Source organism: Suricata suricatta, chromosome 6 (genome assembly GCF_006229205.1).
Source record: "Suricata suricatta isolate VVHF042 chromosome 6, meerkat_22Aug2017_6uvM2_HiC, whole genome shotgun sequence".
NCBI classification, from domain to species: Eukaryota; Metazoa; Chordata; class Mammalia; order Carnivora; family Herpestidae; genus Suricata; species Suricata suricatta.
Window position 1 is genome coordinate 8,187,085 of NC_043705.1, and position 22,434 is coordinate 8,209,518.

A 22,434-nucleotide genomic window follows, 5' to 3' on the forward strand; every position below is an offset into this window, starting at 1 on the left:
CACAAGGAAGCAAGCAGGGGAGGGGAAGAAAGAATCCTAAGCAGGCTCCATACCCACCACAGAGCCCAATGCAGGGCTCAGTCTCACACCTGTGAGATCATGAGTGGAGCTAAAATGGAGAGTCAGTCACTTAGCTGACTGAGTCATCCAGGCACCCCAAATTAAGTGTTTTCCTAATAAATAGTCAAGAAAAAGGTGAGTTGTATGTACTGCTCTTAAGATTCATGGAGCTCAGACCTACATATATATATACACACATACATATACACATAATATACAACACATACATAAATATACATACAATGGAGTATTAGGCAGCCATAAAAAAGGATGGAATTTTGCTACACCAATAGGGATAAACCTCAAGGGTATTATTGTAAATGAACCAAGTCTGACTAGGAAAGACAAATATCCTCTGATTATACTCATATATGTAATTTTAAAAAATGAATAAAGAAACAAAAACCAAAATCAAACCTAGACAGAGACCTATACAGAGAACAAACCAATGGTTTCCACAGGGAAGGCTGTTGGGACATGGGGGAAATGTGTAAAGGGAAATGGGAGATAAAGTGTCCCAGTTATGGAAGTCATGGCAAGGAAAGGTACAGCACAGTGGATATGGTCAGTGAGATCACAGCACTGTGTGGTAACAGATGTGGCTACAGGGCTGGTAAGCACAGCATCACAGAGAGAGGTGCTGAGTCAGTATATTATACACCTGAAACTAATGTAACATTGGGTGTCGAGTATATATAAAGAAAAATTTAAACAATGTTTTAAACATTTATTTATTTTTGAGAGAGAGAGAGGCACAGAGCACAAGCAGGGGAGGGGCAGAGAGAGAGGGAGACACAGAATCTGAAGCAGGCTCCAGGCTCCGAGTTGTCAGCACAGAGCCTGACACAGGGCTTGAACTCATGAACCATGAGATCATGACCTGAGCTGATGGCAGATGTTTAATCGACTGAGCCACCCCAGTGCCCACTAACAAAGCAAAATTTAGAAAAGAATGCTCTTTTAATGAATTCAAGTATTCTGAACACAGATTCCAGATTGCTCCTATCTGGATGTCCATTTCTATACCCATCAGTTCCAAGTGTGAGTCCACAGTCTGACTGACTGGCAAATGCCAACATAGTTCCCTATTTTAAAAACGTTACTCTGTGTCAAGTAATGATAGTATCCCTCTTCACTCATCACTGAGGATAATCCATTAAGTGGAATCTTAGGTTTCACAATGACATCCATGATCCGCATTTTATAAGAGCAGAAAACCAGTGAATGCTTTTGCATTTGGTTCAAATAAATGGATTATAACATCAAAAATATATTTAAAAAGTAGACGTTGGTAGACATTGGTTGATGAAAACTAAAGCTTTTAATATGTCAACCTCATCATGTATCCTTGCTTTGTTTTCCTCTTGCCCCGCTCTACTCTACTGAGGACCACAAGCCACCCAGTGAGAGCAGAGGGATAACCAGCTCTACGAAACTATTATCTGAAAAGACAGACCGGCTGAGAAAAGGAGAACCTTCTAATCACTATGTATCTGAACCACCACTAATTGTAAATGGGTTAGAACTCCCCTAGAAAGTCAAATGTGGACTGTACTCATTTCAGTAGTGGGGTGGAAGATGGACCTCCGTCAGACCTAGTCCCCAATTACTTGGGTGATTTGTGATCAAAAATGTCCTTCTCATCTTAATCACTGGCTCTCTCCCTGTGTCTAGGAATGCATGCTATGTAAAACAGGCACTGACAAGACCAAACACCCCCACACCACATATTTTTCACAAAATGATATTCAATTAAGAAAGAGAAAGAACACTTACTTTTCCCCAAACCATTGCTAAATATTATGAGAATCTCATTTCATGGGAGTCTCATTTCTACCAAAGGTATAAATATGTTTTTTCAATGTTTGTTTAATTTTGAGAGAGAGAGAGAGAGAGAGAGAGAGAAAGAGAGAGAGAGAGAGGGAGGGAGAGAGGGAGGAAGGGAGGGAGGAGGTTCAAGTGGGGAGTTGCAGAGACAGGAGACACAGAAACTGAAGCAAGTTTCAGGCTCTGACCTGTCAGCATAGAGCCTGATGCAGGGCTTGAACTCAAGAGCTGTGAGATCATGACCTGAGCCTAAGTCTGCTGCTTAACTGACTAACCCTCCAGGCGCCCCTCTTTAACATCTTTTGATCTTTATTTCACTCGCTATGATAATGGATGAGCTATTTTATACAGAATTACAGCCTCTTCAAAGGTGCAATTTTGTCCTTGCCATTTCTGTGCCTTATTACCTTCTTGACGCTTGGACTCCACAATTTACTTTTAATATCAGTGCTCTTTGAAAAAGGAGTCTTTTATCAATCCTCTATCTGGCCACTATGGAATCAGCCCAAAATGTCTACTATTTTTGGTTATTTTGGGCTACTTTGGGGGGTGTGATTATATATGTCTTATAAAAATGAATACATGGGTATAGAGACTTTTGGTATGAATATGGCTATCTTTATCAACTCCTTGCCACATACTTGTTCCTCCTGTAAATCATCAAAACTGTAAGATCGCTTCTACACAAGCACCATAGTCAATAACCATAGGAGAAAGATATACTATGTATATAACAAATGTATGGATATTGCCTATAGGTCAGTGGAAGAAGCCACATAAGAGGAAGAGTGAGCAGGAAGAGACCCAGCAGTAACAGTTCTTTAAAGACCAAACAATACACCTCCTGAGAGGCATTCATTCACCGGTGCAGAAGTTACGTACTTTGTATGAAGTCCAGCAGTAGAAGCTTCCTGAGTAAGGCTTAGAAACAAAGTAAAAAATATATTACAGATAAAATCTAAACATGGCCCCAAGGAATGTATATTTCATACACTTAATGTGTATACACTATACATATATGCAATGTGTATCTCATATACATGCTTGTTGTATCCATTAAATAGAACCCTACCTGCCAAGTAGGAAATATGTGTTGAGGGAATACATGAATCACATAGAAAAAAACTCAGCAAAGACTGTATTTGTATTCTTTCTTTGCAGAAAGAAAATAGAAATGGCTTTTCCACATCTTTAACAATGATTAATCCCTAATCATAGCAAGATAAATTATTCCATTTTTTATCTGTTGGCAAAAATCCACAGGCTTAATAAAACTTCCTGTTGGTAAAGCTGTGAAGAAACAGTGTGCATACATCGCTGATGGTCACATAATTTGTATAAAATTTATGAAGGGAAAGCTGGCAAATTTTATCAAAATTATAATGGTAATTTTGACACAGTGATTCTCATTTGGGTAGTGTCCTAGAGATCTGCTCATGTGTGTAATGAAGCAGGGATAAGGTAATTCTCTACAAATGATTAAAAGTAAAATATTGGAAAAGAATCAAATTCCCATCGAAGGAGACAAAGAAACATCCATTCAATAGGGACATGCTCCAGCTATAGAAACAAATGGAAGAACTTTCCATTAAACCTCTAGGATATACAATTAAATGAAAGAACTGTAAGTCAGACAGTATTTATATTATGTTATCTTCTGTGTTTTGAAAAAGGCATAAAATAAGAATATTTATTTGTAGTTATTTGTAGACACACCAAAAACTCTGGAGGCACTAACACCAGAAGCTAAAAATACTTGATCTCTAGTTGAATGATGAAAGAGGGAACAAGAGAAAGAGACAGCAACGAGATATGGAGAAGGACATGTATACAAAACTTTTTCTATCTCAAAATTTTAGAAGCTTGCCAATGAATATCCTACCAAAAATTTTCAGTTTAGGGGCGCCTGGGTGGCTCAGTCAGTTGAGTGTTCAGCTTCGGCTCAGGTCATGATTTTGTGGTTCGTGGGTTCGAGTCCTGTATCAGGCTCTGTGCTGACAGCTCTGAGCTGTGTGTCTCTGTGTCTCCCTCTCTCTCTGCCCCTTCCCTGCTCATACTCCGTTTCTCTCTCTCAAAATAAATAAACATTAAATATTTTTAATTTCAATTTAAATTAAGAGAGATATTATGAAATGAAATGCTAGCAAGTAAAATAAAGTACTGATGTCCAGATTCATTACAAAAGTGACACCCAGAGATTGACAGCAATAGAAAAGCTCATTGATTCAATCGCTCCACAAATGATTATTGAGTTACTTCCACTATTCAAGATGACAGAGAAAACACGATGAACTTCATTTCAGTAAAATAAGAACAGACAATTTACATTTAAAAGAAAAAACTAAAATCATGATGGTATCAGACAGCCTCCTGATGAAACATACTTTATAGACAGTGACCTAAGACATTTTGGGGGTTTGTTTTTATGATGTGGGAAAATGTCTCAGTATGGACATTGAAGACGATGACTTTTGAACTATGACCTGGCCAAAAAAAGACGGCAAACATGCACATGTCAAAAGAGGAAGGATTCCATTGAGAGACCAGTAAAAGCAAAGCTTGGAGGCTTTGGATAGAAAAACACGCAGTGTGAATACAGAGAATTGAACATGGACTTGAGTGGCATGGATTTAAAGGTGCGGATACTAAGCAGGGCAGGAAGTGTGAACTGCATTTCAGGGGGGATGAGAAGCCAATGGAAGGTTTTACATAGATGAATCACATGATCTGAACTGTGCAAATAAAGGGCGTGACTCTGCTCTCTGCTGGGTATTTTAGGGAGCAAGAGTTGAAGCAAGGTGGATGTCTTTGAAACTCTGGTGCAGATGTGTATGAAACTCCGGACAAAGGGTGAATCTGGACCTAAAGACTAGGAATCATTTACATATAAATGCTATCTAAGGCCAAAGGAGAGGCAGACAAAATCACTAATGAATAAAAATAGATACAGAAGAGATGATAAACACGGTATTCATTACATGAGCATGCCGACTTGCAGCAAGGGGAAAGAAGATAGATTCAAAACAAACCGACAGGCTAACAATATAAAATAATAAAAATTATGCACAAATGAAAGCAACTAATATAAAAGTCAGGCAGGGGAAACATGCATCAAATGTGCCTTTCCAAGAGCTTGCGGTAATTGAAGATAATTTAATGGGGTCTTGCTCTTCATTTTATTATTTTTTATGTTTGTTTATTTATTTATTTTCAGAGGGAGAGAGAGCAAGCACAAGCAAGGGAAGTGCAGAGAAAGAGCTGAGAGAGAATCCTAAGCAGGTTCCTTGCTGTCAGTGCAGAGCCCAATGCAGGGCTCGAACTCACTAACCATGAGATTATGACCTGAGCCAAAATTAAGAGTCAGAGTCACTGACCGAACCACCCAGATGCCCTTTGCTCTCCATTTTCAATAAGGTAAAGATTATGAGCAAAAATCTATATAAGCAAAGATTATAAAGACAGGAAGATCATACAATTTTGTAAGTTAGTAAAATATTGGAATGTTAAAAATGGAATATAAACATCTCTTACAATACCACTACATTCTTCATCTATGGGTAAAACAATTTTCCTTCAGGGAAAACATTCAAAACCTGTGAGATCATGGTAAAACTAACACAACTGAACACAGCTGTTTGCATGTAATATACAATACACAACAAAGGCAACATGTTCATCCAGTAATTCCACCTTTGGGAATATGTATCCTAAGGCCATAATTCCACACAAGAGTATTACACTGATGCAGAACCAGATTTTCATTGCTTTTAACTTAAAAAACTGGAATCAACAGAGACATATGTAGAGAAGTGGTTAAAACCAGTATAGCATATATAGGTTGGATGAATATATTTAAACTAGCAAAAATTATCATTTAATTAAAAGTGACCTATTGGGGCACCTGGGTGTCTCAGTCAGTTAAGCTTCTGACCTGGGCTCAGGTCATGATCTTTCAGTTCATGAGTTCAAGCCCCGGGTTGGGCTCTGTGCTGACAGCTCAGAGCCTGGAGCCTGCTTTAGATTCTGTGTCTCCCTCTCTCTCTCCCTCCCCTGCTGGCTCGCTCTCGCTCGCTCGCTCTCTCTCTCTCTCTCTCTCTCTCTCTCTCTCAAAAATAAATAAGCATTGAAAAAAAAAAGACTAACTAAATAGCATTTGTATTGTTTTAGTCTGTCCCAATCTCATGACCAATTGATAAATTTTTCTCTTTTCTCTTCCCATTTCCAAGACATAAAATCCCAGAGAACTAGCATTTGGTTCCTTTCCCTTCCCCAATCAGTACCTCTACCATTTACCCACTTCCTTGGCATGAACTTTAGGGATGTGGTTGTGAGGGCATCCTAACTGATGGATCTTCCTTTCAGGAATCATGGTGGAGATTTCTGATGAGGGTATGGTAAATCCAAGATGGAGGCTGACGAGATGGAAGCTGGGGAGTGGTGCCAGAACGGGCAGTGGAGAAACGGTCCTAAAATATTTAGGTGAGAATATGAAAAGGAGACAGGTTTAGGTTGAGATCATAAATGCTGAAACATGAAACAGTCTGAGAATTCATGGAAAAAACTTAACGCATATCCCAAATACACGGGGCTAGACAGAGGGCTAGGTAGAAAGGGCCTAGTAAAGATGCACTGAGCTGAGTAGTCTTGGGGTGGTTTCGAAAAAAGAAACAAAAAATAACTTTGTTCCGCTCAAATCCCTTTTCTTTATCTCCAAAAGTCACTTATAGCATTTTACTTCTTTCCTCTCTTTCCAGATTTACCTAACCCCATCTATCAGTTTAGGGCATTGTGACCTATTAATTTGTAACACTGGCCTCCTAGAAACCAAATCTTGTGTTGTAGGAAGGGATCCGTCTCTTTGTGCCCTACAGGTAGAAATGTAAGTGGATGCAGCTACTGTGGAGAGCAATGTGGAGGCTCCCGGAAAAATTAAAAAGACAACTACAACATGATCCACCAATCTGACTTCTGGGCACATATTCAAAGGAGATGAAAACAGGATCTTAAAAATATGGCCACACTCCTATGTCCATTGTAGCAATATTCACAACAGCGAAGATGCGGAATCCAACTAAGTGTCTGTCAGTGGATGAATGGATAGAGAAGAGGTACACCACACCATGGAATACTATTCAACCACAAGAAAGGAGAAAACCCTTGTTTTTAGAATCTGTAAAAGCCATACTTATGAAACAGAGCCTAAAATAGCAGTTACCAGAAGTTGCGGGATGGGAAAATTGGAAGGTGTTGAACAAACGATACAAACTTCCAACCAGAAGACGAATAAGTTCTGTGGACCTAATGCGCAGCACGGTGGTTAGAGTTCCTACTGCTGTATTATGTACTTGGCAGGTCCTGAGAGAGTGCATTTTAAATATCTTCACCGCAGAGATGTGATGATCATGTGACCGCAGGGAAGTGCTAGCTAAGCACATGGTGGTAAATCATTTTGCAATATTTAAGTGTATCAAATCAAATCAAAATGCTGTACATCTTGAATTTACACAATGTGTTTGTCAAGTGTATCTTAATACAGCTGGGGGGGGGGAGGAGAAAGAAAGGGATCCCTAATGGGAATTGTAAGACATTGCAGTGAATGCGTTAAGGCGGTATTTCACTTTACAGGTTTTTATTATGTTTTTTAACATTTAATTTTACTTATTTGTTTTGAGAGGGAGAGAGAGCATAAGTGGGGAGGGAAAGAGGGGGTTGGAGAATCCCAAGCAGGTTCTGCACTGTCAACACAGAGCTGGATGTGGGGCTTGAACTCACCAACCCTGAGATCATGACCTGAGTCAAAATCAAGTCAGACGCTTAACTGACTGAGCCCCCCAGGGGACCCAAGAGGTTTTTGGTTTTTAAGTTTATTTATTTTGTGAGAGAAAGAGAGAGAGTACATGTGTGTGTGGTGGGGGGCGGGGGAGGTCAGAGACATAGAATTCCATGCAGGTTCTGTGCCATTACCATGAGGCCCAATGTGGGACTCAACCCCAGGAACCGAGATCATAAGCTAAGCGAAAATCAGGAGTTGGACGCTAAAGTGACTGAGCCACCCAGGCACTCCTTCACAGGCTTTTTGAAACCATCTTCCAAATCACAAAGATGGCACAATCTCAGAAATATTCTTGTCTCAGAGCTGGACCTCATTCTCTTGTAGTAAATTAGGCACAACAGGAAGCACAATGACCTTTTCAGATAACAGAAGAATTACTGAGTGCTTCTGATGGGAGTACTCAGGTAAATGACCAAAATGATTAGCCTGTCTTTGTATGTGCTGCTTTGTCCTCTGGGGGGATTTTGTCACACCAGAACCCATTACTATTAAGAGCCACTGAGTCCCAAGGAAAAGTAGAAACGTATACCCTCCTCCCTCACCTTACTTACAGAGTGAGTAATTCCTACCACAGGAAATCCAAGAGAACAGTCTAAGAATCAGACCACTTAAAAGAAAGGCTAGTCCAGTACTGAAGACAACAGGCTACTTTTTCCTGAATGGTATACAAACATTTGTGATTCTATGGAAGAACTCCTAACTCTGTTCTGTTTCGTGAAGATGCAGACCAGAAGGAGAAAAGTGTGTTAAAATCCGATCGTGGTCTAGAACTGCCTAACGAAGAAACGTAAATGCATGGACTCAGTACCTCCGTGTGCCGTCATGCACCTGCTTTATCCTTCAATGTTAAATGTTAGAAAATTTCTACTCTAATAGTTTACTATGGAAACATTAGCTTTGCATCTTTTTTCTATATGAAAAGTACACACCAGAGCTGCAGGAATGATCGTGCAATGAATCCCATGTCCTAGGCGTCTTTTGTTTCAGTCTACTTCCCACGGAAACGAGAGCCTCAGGCAAAGGCTTCTGTGCTGCTAGTTTTTAGGAAAGGCAACATCAGAGAGCTGATCAGAGCGGCAGGGGAGAGCGGAAAAGTAAACTTCTAAGAACCTGTGTTTGAATGGATGGCTACTGATGACTTGATCTCTTTAAGAGAACTGCATCTCAAGACAGCACATCCCAAGGTAGGAAATGATAAGAACCCCAGGGCTTATCTCCAATTTGTCCAAGACCGGTCCTTAGAGAAGGTGGGGATTCCCCAAAGTACCAGGCTATTTATGTGTGGATACTAAGCTGAATCCCCTATTCTTCTTTTGTCTTGGGAATCCAGAGGGCAGCTCTGGGAGAGGAGGCGTGGATTGTGGGATGCAGCAGGTGGTGAGGCACTATTGGGCTGTACCTGGAGATAATCTGTTGGTGCCCAAGCAGGGCAGAACGAGCGTGGCTGAAACAAGGCATGGGGGGATAAAAGGAAATGATGTGGCCCATATGAGAAGTGGTCTCAAATTGTTGCGGGCATCAGAAGCTCCTAGAGAGTTTGGGAAAACACAAGACACTCGGTGCTAGCCCCAGAGTTACTGACCCTGTAGGTCTGGGGTGGCGCAGAAAGTTTGCATTTCTAACAAGCCTGTAGGTGATCCTGCTGCTACTCGTCGCTGACCACACTTTGAGAAACACTGCACACATCTCCAGCCCACTGAAACCCTCCCACACACGCTCCCTCAGGGACCGATAGTGTGTTCTAACCAACCACTGTGATTTCTTCTGTGTGTCACGCATTTCCTGCTATACTATACTTCCTGGCTGTGCTGGAAGGTAACTCAAGTCATCTACCTGGAGGCAAGGAAGATGCTCCGGAAGGGTCCTGGGGATAAGCCATCTTCTGAACTATATGCTTCAGGGGTTACCTTTGTAGAAACTGCAGGGACAGTGAGACCCATCTCTGAGTAAGCAAAAAAAAATGACTGTCATCAGCCCATAGAGTTCAAAGGAATCTAGAAGACAAATATACTCTCTCTTGAATTCTACATCAAAACCTCTTTTCTGTGGTTATCTTTTCTGTTCAGCTACAGTGGGGTTTTATGAAACTATGGAAAGAAGAAGGAAAACCTAGAGTGAAATCATTTGACTAAGCTCCATTATTATGTATCTACAATTTAGACTTTTGAGAACAGTAGAGAAATATTGTACAAAGATGGTGAGCAGTAAAGTATTGCTAGAGTTCAGAAAACGTGGTCTGACTCAAGAACACAGATAAACTGTAAAAGACTGAGGATAGGGGGACATAATTCTTATGTTTTTAAAGCTGCTTTTTAATGTTTTTACTTATTTTGAGATAGAGAGAGACAGAGAGAGAATCCCAAGCAGGCTCTGCACTGATAGCGCAGAGTCTGATGCAGGGCTTGAACCTACGAACCACGAGATCATGACCCGAGCTGAGATCAAGAGTTGAATACTTAACTGAGCCACTCAGGTGCCCCTGATTTTTCACTTTTTATGAAGAAGATCTATATTAGGAATTCTTTAACTTTCCTTGAAGCAGTTACATGAGTATCACAAAAATCACAACACTCATTAATTTGGGAACATGTCTGTTAAATTAAAAATGAGGTTCAGAGGAATGGAGAAATGTCCTATAATAATTTCACAAATGACTATGCTTGCCGACTTTGCAACTACAGTTAGAGGCCCTTCAGGCAGCCCCAAGGAGGCATCTGTTTAATTGAATTAATAATTTAATAATAACTATGAGAGGATCCATGAATTCAGAAGGATGACAAGATTCTACAGAAAGCAGAACATTTGGACAATTTCCATTGCATCATTCAATATTTATTGAACACCTGTCTTATATTAAGAACTTTGCTAAGCACTGGGAAGTACCAGGATGATAAAAGGTGTTTTACCCTCTGGAGTTTCAGGGTCTACTGTGGGAGATGATTATTAAGCAAGTAACTGCAATAATGTGTGAAAAGGAGATTGCTTCAGTTAGGGGTACGGGTGATGAAATTCCTTTAAGAAATGCCATCTTGGGGCACCTGGGTGGCTCAGACAGTTAAGTGCCCAACTCTTTATCTCCACTCAGATCATGATCTCATGGTTCATGGGACTGAACCCTGGGTTGGGCTCTGTGCTGACAGCATGGAGCCTGCTTGGGATTCTCTCTCTCTCTACCATTCCCCCATCCCTGTCCTCTCTCTCAAAATAAATAAATTTTTTAAAAAAGAAAGAAATGCTGGTTCACTATAAGTCAGAATGTTTATTTCTCCCTAATATAAACTTCATATACATTGTTCAAATCAAATAAGATATACTTACAATAATTCATTATGTATTTGTGTGTGTAGACACACACACACACACACACACACATACACACACACACATACACATACATACACACCCATAATGTACTTAATGAGACCCAGAGTTTATAATCTCTGTATGCCCTCTGAACATCTCTCCTGAAGGTGACCTTTGTCAGGTGAGCCTCACATCTGACCTATGTCTGACATTACCCTGAATTTTCTAAGAGTCAAAAATGTGATTCTGTGTCACTAGATGTAACTCTAATCGCTCGTACTCATGACTTAGCTGCTTCTCTGTTCAGGAAAATGCTGAGGATGGGAATTCTCAAACATCCGTGCTCCAGACTTTTCTTAGCCCCCTCCTCCATAAATATGCACCAAACCCCAGATACTGTGGGAGACTCTATAAGAAAACAGGTAAATGGGAGGCCAAGAATCAAGGAAGCTGGGTCCCAGAAGGAATATTCTTTTAGAGAATAATTCATTTCTTTAAAAAAATATTTTTATGTCTTTACTTATTTTAGAGAGAGAGAGGGAGAGAGAGAAAGACAGCATGAGCAAGAGAGGGTCAGAGAGAGAGAGAGAGACACAGAATCTGAAGACAGGCTCTAGGCTCTGAGCTGTCAGCACAGAGCCTGACTCGGGGCTCGAACCCATGAGCCATGAGATCATGACCTGAGCCAAAGCTGGATGCTCAACCGACTGAGCCACCCAGGCACCCCTTTATTTCTTTAATGAATCAAAAATATATATAGGTTAAGGTTAATATTTTAACAAGTTTTGCTAAGTATTAACATGATCAGTTTTTAAAAATTTTTAAATGTGTGTTTATTTTTGAGAGAGAGAGAGAGAGAGAGAGAGTGTGTGTGTGTGTGTGTGTGTGTGTGTGTGTGTGTGTGTGTGTATGTGAGCAGGGGAGGGGCAGACAGAGACGAGGACAGAGGATCTGAAGCAGGCTCTGTGCTGACAGCAGAGAGACCGATGTGGGGCTCAAATGCACTATCAGTGAGATCATGACCTGAGCCAAAGTTGGACTCTCACCTGACTGAGCCACCCAGGCACCTCGATATCATTAGTTTTAAATAAGACAAACTTCATTGTAACTAATCACTATGTATTAATAATATCATTGGGTGTAACTTACAACTCATGTGGGCAAAAGGAGAGAGAGAAGAGGAAAAAAATTGCTTTTCTTCCTCTTCTTCTCATTCTTCCCTTTTCCTCTTCTTCCACCTCCCCGCCCTCCCCTGTCTTTTATCTCCATCCTGCTTTATTAAAAATAAACAGTTCTGGCTCAATCAAATCACAGCTAAGTGCTTGGAGAGTGCAAAAGACTGCGACACTGTGTCCGGTGAGGTGCCACTTGAACTTCACCCTCAAAGACAGGCAGGAGTTTCTCAAATGGCTCAGGTAAGAAGGAGAAAATACGTGAACTGAGGAATGAAGGGGCTAAATGCATGTGGTAATTAACAGAGCCACCTAAAGTTCTGCCTTTGTGCCACAGGACCTTTGCACTTCTCCTGTTATACTCATAGAATGCAGCTGGAGCCAGATCTTTAGATGAGTAAATATTTTTTAACCCTGTGAAGGAACTAGAGGCAATAAATATAGCAGTCAAAATGCATTAGAAAGAATCAGATGGTGTCCTTCTTAACACGTACCTGAGGGTCGCGTGCAGCCTGGGGAGTTACCGCTGAGGGAAATCCAGACATGGGTGGGTATGGAACTGAACAGTCATGAGAGAAGCTTCACCTCTATTACCAGTTCCCATTTCAAAACTTGGCCCAATTAATCCTGAATCCCTAAGAAGGAGGGTCTCCCTCTTTTTCCCCTCCTGCCTCGATGTCTCTTCTCACTCCATCAGCAAAGTCAGTTCAACATTCAGCAATAAGATGGGCCCAATTAATGCACTAGCTATGTGAAGCGTACACTAAAACTACTTTGGTAGGTATATCTGAGACTCTTCATTTATTTTTTAAAAATTGTTTTCTAATGTTTATTTTGCGAGAGAGAGAGAGAGAGAGAGAACACAAGAGGTGAAGAAGCAGAGAGAAAGAGGGAGACACAGAATCTGAAGCAGGTTCCAGACTCTAAGCTGTCAGCACAGAGCTCAATGTGGGGCTTGAACTCATGAACCGTGAGATCATAACCTGAGCTGAAGTCAGATGCTTAACCGACTGAGCCACCCAGACACCACCACCACCACCTGCCCCAAGACTCTAATTTCTAACATTGCTTCTATAAAAAAAAAATGCATCCTTGATTTCCAAAGGAGCAATCTAAGAATCGTCTGAGTTAGCAAAGGTCACTGGTGTATTGGACAGTTCCTTGCGTAAGCAACTATAGAACATGCAATTCAAGAGTGACATCAGCCCACCCATTTGTAGTTCTTTGGTATCCTGTGAGACTATGCAAAGACAGTGGGAGGCAAGTGCTGGCTCCATCTTTTCTTTCTTTGAATTTCATAGTAGAGAATGCCAAGAGGTGGATGGCTATTTAAATGTCAGCTTTACCTTTTGTTGATTAGCTCATAGCACAATCTTTCTATAAAGGTCTACCGAAAAGTAATGAAATGATATTTCATTTCATACTGAGAGCACACTGTGTAAATAATTATGAAAGAAGAAACGTTTATAGCAATGTAAGACCCGTGAGAGGCATAAAACTACACTAAAAGGACATTGCATGTGCTATTTTTAATATTCTGGACTACAAGTTTCAAATATTTTAAATCCTGTATCAGAAGCTGGGACTTTATTATTATTTTTTCTTTCACTCTTCAAAATGTATGTGAGGTTTGCATCAAGATTCATGCATTTATCCCTGAGTTCTCTGAGCCAAATCTAACCTCTCAGATGGCTTCCCTCCACCCTTTCCTCTTACTATTTTACTTTCAATCTCCTCAAACTCACCCACTGACATCTCTTTTACTGATGCCCAACGTATTATTTTCTCTTAGAAGTCTGTCCCTAAATCTTCATTTGTGGAAGATTACATCCTCTTACCCTTTCTGAAGGACTTTTGGGCTTCACTGTTCTGAACATATCAAAATAAACAAAATGCTGATTTTAAAAAGTCCTTTTTGGGAAATTTCATCACGTTGTCTTTCTTAGATCAATGCATCTTTCACACACAGGTCATACACACTGTCAATAGCTGTAACTACTGTCCAACATATCCCTCCACTGGAGAGGACGTGTTTGTATTGTCCAGGTGAGCGAGGCGGAAATGATGCAGCTTTAAAAAATCTTCATTATGACTGGTTGAAACTCAGCACATTGAGTTTGTATTAGAAAGATAATATGGATTTAGGTTTTATTGGAACTTAGAGGAAGCAGGCTTTCAATGAGCCTGCTCCACCACTCGGAAGGCTATTTAAAGACACCAAAAACTCTACCAACAGAGCATGGAGAACAAAGGAAACAGCAGGGGAAAATGATCTCGGAAGTGTATGGGAATGAAAAAAGTGTTGCTTATTTCAAAGAGGGCTTACCTCTGAGAATTAATGGGGCCCTATCTAACCTCCATGCCTAAAAATATATTAGTCTCCCCATGAAATAGAAATAAAGTATATTAGAAAAATGGCCCATCCCAGACCCCTTATAGATTGATGAGTTTATTAAAAGAATAAGCAGAGGACGGGCAGGGAGGTCTGGTGGCGCCGGTAGGAGGAAGAGGCCAACCTCATGGTTTGTGGTCCCTGGGGCAGGCTGGAGGCCAGCACACTCTCAAAAGCCCACAGCTCCTGCGACCGCTCTTACCAGAGCCATGGCAGCCCCAGATTGCAATAAGGACAGATTCCGAGCAGGCTGTAAAAAACATGGCCATCCTGGTCATCTTACACTTGAATGCCGCATTTTCTCCAAGTAGATCCCAAAAGGGACATCGTTTTGGATGTAAGCAGCACAATTAGGAAGAGAGTGGTGAAGAGAATGAAGAACTGAATAAATTGCAGGCATTACAAGAAAAAAGAGTAAACGAAGAAGAGGAGAAGAAAAAAACAAGAGGCAAAGAGAAAATCAAGTTGGAAAAAAAAAAGAAAGAGGTCTTATTCATCCAGTTCCACTGAAGAAGACACTTCAAAACAAAAGAAACAAAAATACCAGAAGAAAGACAAGAAATAAGAACAAAAAAAGAATAAGTCAAAAAGGGTAAAACACCACAAAAAGGAAAAAAAAGAAGAGAAAAAAATCATTCTGAGATCTCCAAAAAGTAACTGAATCGACCTAAGCCATTAAATTTTAAACTTTGGTTTTGGAAATTATTTGACCTTCCTTGGAATTTGCTATATAATCATGCTTTGCAATAAATCACAGCCTTTTCCATAGAGACATTTTGTTCATATATGGGACCATTGTCTTCTGGAAATATATTTTTAATGTGCTGACTGTAAAGTATTGAATCAGTCTTATTACTTGATAGCCATGCCCCAAGTATGCATATTTATACATACAAAACACATTTTTGGTATTCATGACTGTGTCTGACTAGTGTTATTACTTTATAAGTTCATTGTAAATGGCTTTGCTACAGTCAGCACAGGTAATCTACCTAGCAGTTAATGAGTATTGCTGAATCAAGTGTCCACCTTCCAGTGATAAAATGAGGTAGGGGACAATGCTCTGTTTTGCTCTTGACTCTGAAAAACTTAATAGCTTTATTTCCTATGATAATGTATAAGAATAGTGAAGCTTTTCACTGTCATTTTTAAATCTTGAAACTTTTTTGGATGTCGTAGGAAATGAAGCTGCTTTCACTGGTCTTCACTAGGACATTTTAAGTGAATGGTGTTGGCAGGAAGATAATGAAAATGCTTAGAAGGAAGTTTTACTGTTACATGAAATGCAGAGCGTCTAGTGCCTGACTCCTCTGTTATTGTAACAATTAAAATTCTCTTCCTCTTCTAAAAAGACAAGTGTAGTTCAGCCTGTCAGAATCTTGCAGAGATGATCCTGTGTTGGGTAGAATATTTAGGACAGACTCCTGGGTTGTTTTACAAATGTGCCATGTTGGCATCTCTTAAAGTCATACCTCAAACACAGAACTTTTTAATTAGGAGGCTGACAGCTAAATCATTATTAGAACTGATTTTTATTGTATTCTGTATGTACATTTTATGAAGCTTGTTTCTATGAGTAACGTGGAAAATTTTTCTAAATGTGAACATAAATATATAAAAAAAAGGAATAGGGAGAAACCCAGAAGGAGAAAAATAAGTAAATTCCTCTCTGATCACACAAGAGGACAGCCTCTCGTATTCCAGATGGAGGGAACTCAACTGCTTGCCTGGCCAAAACTTCATGACTCCAGAAGGTGTATCAAACCCCACAGAGTGTGGAATGCTCCCTCTCCACCACTGAATTCCCTGAAGAGTTTTCTGAGGGATTTGACTGAGATTACGTTGACAGTGCATTGGCTCAAATATCCTGTGTGTGATTTCTGCTTTCTTTCAGGGCTTTTCCAATGCCCTGATGTGAGGTGGTGACAAATTATATGCTCACTCACCAGGGGAGCTCTCAAAAGCAAGGGTGACAAGTCCTTTTTCTTGGAGATCTTTTGTGGACAGTTTGAGGACTATTATGTTTACTCCCCAGAAAACCAAAGAGGGATCAAACTCCAATGGCCACGCCCAGGGAGCAAACTCCTACACATTCTCGCCTACCTTTGCTCCCTCTCACTGGTGGGTGCCTGTGATGTTCCCTAGATGATCTCTAGCACTTCCCAAATAAACCACCTACACACAAATCCTTAGTTCAGCCTCTGCTTTGAGTAAAATATCCAGGCTAATTTAGAGAGGACTCTAAATCCTATTCTCAAATAATGGTGGTGGTTTGGTAGGACAACTCTGCTTTCTCAATCTACATACAGAGCCAACAGGATTCATCCAGAGGTGTGTGTCCAGGCACAAGAGAGTAAATATTTTATTCAATGCTAGTCAAGGCATGAATCTCCACAGTTCATTAGGGAAAGCTGCCCTTTTTTCTTTTAATATTCCATTGGCTTTGCTTTTTTAAATGACTTCAGTGAATCCCAGCCTACAAATGTTCTTCTCTTTTTCCTTATCAAAGTGTCCTATCTTTCGTTGCATTTTCCAAGTGTCTTATCCAAACAGCTTCAGGGCCGGCCAGCCAAATTCCTTCTGGGTCTTCTTTATCGTAAGATTTGGAAGTGACCTTAAAATGTAGAGTCATGAGTCTAGTGAGAAAAGCGGGGGCTTAAAATCGGCCAAATAGCTGACCCAAGCTGCATTGCAAATGGTGCGCAGCCTAGATAAATCACTTTGTCTACCACTTTATCTCAAACGGGCAAACAGAACTATAGTTATTTCTTGGCAATAATTTAGCATTGAATCGATAAATACAGCATTTCCTCCGTGATACATGGTCGCTGCATTTTTTCACTCTTGGTGCCAAAATCTAGTAAGTCTTATGTTCTGTTATGCTAATAAGACACTGCATTTCATTTTCCAATGAGCTACATATAGTTAAAAATTCCATTCAAGTATTTCCACAAAGCAGTAAGTCAAATTTTATATTTCATAAGATCTTCAATAATATCAAAATGATAAAAACAAATAGCATATTCTGGCTTATAGAAAGATGATATGCACATACAGGAGCAACTGCTTACAACACGAGTAGAATAAGCTAACACTGTATTATCTAGTTTGTCATGTGTTTGTTTATTAACGCTTTCTGGATCTCAGATGCAAGGGGTTGAGTTTATCAAACTCCTGGGTTTACTGCACACTGTCAGCCTTGCAGAATGAAAATTTTTACCCTTGCTGTATTCCTTCATTCTCTAGTTCATTTGTTCATACCTTTATAGCTTACTTTGCTTCTCCCCTTAATCCCCAGGCGATAATTTTACTACATTCAATGTGTTTCTGTTTATTTGAATGCGCTTCTACAAATGGCATATTGTATAACGCACAAATATTTTAATTTACTTAAAATGCATTATGTTATGTATCTCATTACAGGACTCATTTTTTCAATAAGGATTCTTCTTAAAGACCCACTCACAGCTTCGCTTCTGTTTAGAATGTGAAAACCACAAGAGAACATTGTTCTTATTCCAACAATAAGAAAATCAGACAAAGTTTATGGGACTAGGTTTTGTTTTGTTTTTGCTTCTGCCTTTTTTAGTCCATCAGTGAGCTGAAGTCTCAAGGCAATAAGGTGAATTGACTTTCCAAGGGTGACAAACTCCTCCAAGGAAAGAAAAGATGGGCAAACTGTTTTTGCACGGGCAAAGCTCAAGATGAAAAAATGACACCCATTACAGTGGATAAGAAAAAAAAAATACCATAAGTGAAATGTTAACAAACTCATGAAGGCAGAGTATGGGCTAGTACGACAGGGTAAAATCCCCGAGAATCCCAGGAATAAAAGGATTCTCTAGACACCTGCCAGATTTTTCTTATAAGCCTTCAGCATGTGTCCATGAGGACAAGGGGGGGCACGAAAGGACCCCTGAGAAAGCTAGAGATGATGGTCCCTGAGGACCAGGCATGGGATGCACAAGTGACTAAGACTCTTCTCTCATTTAAAGCAAAACTGTCTTCCCCTTGGTATAGGGTAAGAAAGGTTCCTTCCCTATGATCTCAGAATTAGGTGAGCTTTCACTGGAGAAGGGATAAACACAAAAGCTGTCTGTCTCTTCGGGAAAACAGGAGAGCCTCCCTTGTTCCTGCCCCAGCAGAGGCAAGCTGCTGCCAGTGTAAAGGAAGAATGTCTCTTGTTTTAAGCATCCTACACAAATGTCGTGTGGTATGGACCCTGGAAGTGAACAAGGAATTGGTTTGTGTCCCAGGATCACTGGGCCAGACTCCCCATCGATGACAGGTAGTTTGGCTGCTGTGGGAAGAGAGACAATAATGCTGAGGGTTCAGGGTCACAGGAACTAAAGACCAGAATGCCTTAACCACACACAACCTGACAGGAGCACAGGAATACTGCTCTCTAAAAGTGAATATTATAAATCTCAGTTTCTGCTCCTTTTCTATATAATATCCAGAATCTAATGAAAAAATAATTGCATGAGACACAAATACCAATAAAAAAGGACATACCATCAAAAGACAAATCAGTCAAGAGAATCAGACTTGGAGATGGTCCATGTATTAAAAATATTTGACAAGGACTTTAAAATAACTATAATATGTTTATAAATACAGTGAAAATAAAGACAACACAGATGAACAGATGGGAATTCTGAAACAAGGATGGATATAGTAGAAACATTAAAGGAAAATGACAGAAATTAAAAAAAATTCTTTCAAAGTGGAAAATTTCCTTTAATAGGCTTATTTTCAGACTGAACACATTAAAAGAAATCAATGGGCTAGGATACATTTTGGTAGAGGGGCAATTGGATTGCTCAGTTGGTTAAGCGACTGATTTTGGCTCAGGTCATGATCTCACATTTTATGAGTTCAAGCCCCGTGTGAGGCTCTGTGCTGACAGCTCAGAGCATGGAGGCTGCTTCAGATTCTGTGTCTCCCTCTCCCTCTGCCCCTCCTCCATTGATACTGTGTCTCTCAAAAATAAATAAACATTTAAAAAATAATAAATAGAAGAGAAATTCTATTGGGAGAAATTCTCCAAAGGGAAATACACATATTAAGAGAGTGAAGAAAAGAAGATAACAAAATCCTAAAGTCCATTAGCAAATAGTCTAATGTGTGTGTAACTGGAGTCCCAATATTAGAAAAGAGAAAGAGAGAAGGATGGTAGAAACACTTGAAGCGACAATGGGAGAACTTCACAAAATTAATGCAAGACAACAAACCACAGATGTGAGATGTTCAGAGAATGCAAAACAGGATAACAGGAAGAACAGCATATATGGTACATCATAGACAAACTTCCGAAAAACAAAGAGGAATAAACATTATTAAAGTTGCCCGACCTAGAAACCTATTACATATAGAAAAACAAAGACAACAATGACATCAGACATCTCGTTAGAAAGTATGCAAACCAGAAGATCATAATGATATAAGGTACTGAAAGAAACAACAGTCAACCCTGAACTCTAAAATAAGTGTTCATAAGTTACTCAAACTGCATATGGTAACAGATAAATGTATAGCTATACCAAAACCTGAAGTGATAGGTACAGTAAAAATGTAAGAAAATAGAAATTATGATTTTCTTATTTTTTAAATACAATTTTTAACATTTATTTATTTTTGAGAGTGAGAGAGAGCGTGAGCAAAGAGGGAGCAGGGAGAGAGGGAGGCACAGAATCTGAAGCAGGCTCCAGGCTCTGAGCTGTCAGCACAGAGTCCAGCATGGGGCTTGAACTCACTGACTGCGAGATCATGACCTGAGCTAAAGCTGGGTGCTTAACCAACTGACTCACCCAGGTGTCCCATATAGTGTCCTTATTTTAAATCTGTTTTTAAGACAGAGTATAAATCAAATCATAACAATATATTTTAGGGGTTGTAATATGTCCAAAATGTATGACAGCAATAATACAAATGAAGATGGTGGGTAATGGAGGGGTATACTAGTTTCCTGCATGATCTGTCAAGTAGCACAATACTCAAGACATGTATTGGAAACCCTTTAAACAATCACTTTGACAATAAGAAGAGGTATAACCAATACGCTATTAGTGGAGATAAGATGGAAAAATGAAGACAGTTAACACCGACAACTCAACAGAAGAAGAAATTAAAACAGGAACAGATGGGACAAATTAAAAGCAGAAAGGAAGAAGATACAAAATATGAATATTTGCTATCATATCACTATAACATGACAGTCCTAACATCAATAATTGCTTTACATGTAATCTATCTAAACACTGCATTAAAAGCTTAAGATTGTAAATGCAAGTAACAAAGCCATATCCAATTACATGCTATTAAAAGATGATGGAAAATGAAAATAATAATGAAAGGAAAACTGTAGTGGCTATACAAATATCAGGAAAGTATACTTCAAACCAAGGAATTTTACCAGACAGTGAAACAATGAATTGATTCTTAAAAAACATTTAACATAACATCAGAATCAATGATTTTTTTCAAGTGGATATAAAACATTAACAAGATAACCTCAAAGATCAAACTTTAACAGTCATTTGACCACAACAAAACTGAACTATCAGTATAAAGCATCAGACTTCAGTTCAGGTCATGATCTCACAGTTCGTGAGTTCAAGCCCCACATAGGGCTCTGTGGAGATGGCTCAGAGTCGGGACCCTGCTTTGAATTCTGTCTCCCACTCTCTCTGCCCCTCCTCCATTCTCATTCTCATTTTCTCTCTCTCCCTCTCTCTCAGAAATAAATAAACATTAAAAAATTTTTAAATAACAATATGTATGGAAAATACTTGAGAAAATGTATCAACAATACATTTCTCTGTAGCCTGTGGTACAAAGACACTATAAAGCAAATTAGGCAATGTTTTGAACTGAAAGGATATGAAAATCTAACACCAAAATTTATAGAACACAGCTAAAGCAATATTTAGATTCTAATTTATAGCAATAAATGCATACATTAAAAGATAAGAAAGTTCTCAAAATAATGATACTAGCTCTAATATAATAAACTGCAAAGAGATGAGCAAATTACTCCAAATCCAAGTAGAAGAAAGAAAATAATAAACTGCAAAAATGAATAAAATAGGAAATATAAAACCAAAGAGAAAAGTGAATACAACAAAAATATTTTTTAAAATTCATTAAACTGATAAAATTCTAGGCAAATTGATAAAGAAAACTATGGCTTACTAGTATCAAGGGGAAAAAGAGTATAGCACTGTGCCTCCTACAGGCACTGAGAGAATAGTGAGGAAATAATATAAAGTACTTCATGACAATACATTTGATAACTATATGAAATAGACAATTCATTGAAAGATATAAATTACCAAAACTCACTCAAGAACAAATTTACACCCAACTATCAAAGAAATTATATCTATACTTCTCAAAAATCAAACTCCAAGGTCAGATGCTTTTATGGTAAATTCTACCAAACATTTATGGGTTAAGCACCAATAATACATGAACTGTTCTATAAAATTCAAGATTACATAATTTTTTCTACCACATTTTAGGGGACCAAACTATCCTGATAAAAAAGACATTACAAGAAAACTACAGACCAACATCCCTTATAATGAAGGCTCAATATCTTTAACAAAACATTATCTAAGCCCAACAACATATGAAACAATACATTGGTTGCTTCACCCAGGAACAAAAGAATTTTCTAACACTTGAAAAAAATCAATCCTATGATTCACCAATAACTACACACTACAACAAATGACCAAATTGCACATTTTAAGAGACATAGAAAAAGCATTTGAAAAAAATTGAAATTTTATTAATGATAAAGTTCTCAGCAACCTGGGAGCGTCCTCCGACTAATAAGCATC